Genomic DNA, 1,658 nt, shown 5'->3' on the forward strand with positions numbered 1-1,658 from the left:
CAAACATAAAAATTGACTCATTTACTGCCTGTGGCAAGATATGGATGACTTCACCAAACAAAGGCTCTTCTCTATGGTCTGCTTTCAGTGGCAGTATTGAACCAGTTCTATAAGTCTGGCCATACACATCAACACTGTGAGACACAAATACAGTTGTAGTCAAAGAAAGGTCAGTTTCAAGGGTTAACCTCAAGTTGGCCAACAAGACATCTGCTTTCTTAAGGGACCCAATAGTAACGAGACAGGAATTGGACACATCAGTTTTCTTAGACATACTGTCAATATGCTTATAGTGATACATTTGTTGAACCTGATGCTTAAAAGCTAATGTCTTTGACACATTTTTGAAGTTACAAACTGCATGTGCTAGTCTTTTAAGTGGATTGTGCTTAGCTTCAAATCGCATGCACCAGAGCTTTGACAGAGGACCAAACAAAACCATCATCCTCGGATAATGTATATATATATCTGTGTTTTACTTGTCCGAGTCATGACATGATTTTACAAGTAATGCCATAGTCAATATTTTTCACATGTCAGAGTGTCTGTCAATGAGCTGTCAATTGGTGAGTTCACTTACAAATCCTTCCCCTGTTCCTGCGACTTTGACACTCAAGGATGGGAAGGTGGTGATTATGTGTTTTGCCAAAGCAAGCTTCTCTGCACCAATAGGGTAACTGAAAAAATAACAAAAACGCAGCCACTTTCTCATTGCTTCAGTGCACTTAAAAAAATAGGTTATATATTTAATATATTTCAATTTTAAAGTGTGATAAGGTTACTTACAAACCACACCTCTCCACCAGATCTCCGACACAGGTCTTCACTAGGAGCTTCCTTGAAGGCACAGATAGGACACCCGTCTTTTCGTACTCACTAAGAATTTGTGGGGCCTTCTTCTGAAGCAGTGACAGTAGTTTGTCAGTGTTGGTTGGATCATGCTCTTCCGTGAAAGTGTTAGGCTGTGCAGAGGACAAATAGACACTTCATCTCACCAGTTCATCCAGACAGGGACAAGTCCAATTCAAGGACTCTCAAGTACTATTCAAACACTCATTTCTATTTTCATGGATGGAATTATTTTCTATATAACTATCTGCTGAAAGAGAATCGTGCTGGAAACTAAAGCAATACACACTATACCTGAATTTGATTTGTCTCCTCATGACCCTGGGACCCTCTGGCTGATTCCAGGAAGACCTGGAATCTATCAAAGTCCTTTATGTTCACACTGGTGTCGACATCAATATATTCCATGAAATCTGTGTTATATGTCAAAAATCGATCAAGCACACAGCCAGTTTGCTGCGCTAGGCTTTGATCTATTAGATCTCTGGCACTCTTAACATTGAGAATTTTTTTGCAAATCTCTTTGTTATCTTTAAAAGTAACCACAAAGACTTTGGTTGTCAGGTCTTCCTGTGTGTGCTGAAAAGAAAAAGAGGAATACATAGGTTAATAAGACGGTTAATAATGTCTGGTAAAAAACGGTCTTTGACTTGAAAATCTACCTAAGTCCTATATTTTGAAACCTCACTGGTCAAAAGGTCCGGTGGAAATAATTCCCTTTAACCCTTTGCAATGTTTCCCATACATAGACCGATGGGTGGCGCAGCGCCACAGAATCAACTCCTAGCACCACAAATTAATTCCGCTTT

General features: G+C 39.4%; 1 long non-coding RNA gene across 1 annotated transcript; it reads right to left on the bottom strand.

Moving 5' to 3' along the window:
• Positions 1 to 579: 579 nt before the first annotated feature.
• On the bottom strand, positions 580 to 1,365 carry LOC143322900 (uncharacterized). Its single transcript, XR_013077361.1, has 3 exons — positions 1,144 to 1,365; positions 787 to 962; positions 580 to 677 (listed from the first exon to the last, which is right to left on the bottom strand). It is a non-coding gene; the product is annotated as an uncharacterized LOC143322900 (long non-coding RNA).
• Positions 1,366 to 1,658: the final 293 nt, after the last annotated feature.

Source organism: Chaetodon auriga, chromosome 7, assembly GCF_051107435.1.
Source record: "Chaetodon auriga isolate fChaAug3 chromosome 7, fChaAug3.hap1, whole genome shotgun sequence".
Lineage (NCBI taxonomy): Eukaryota > Metazoa > Chordata > Actinopteri > Chaetodontiformes > Chaetodontidae > Chaetodon > Chaetodon auriga.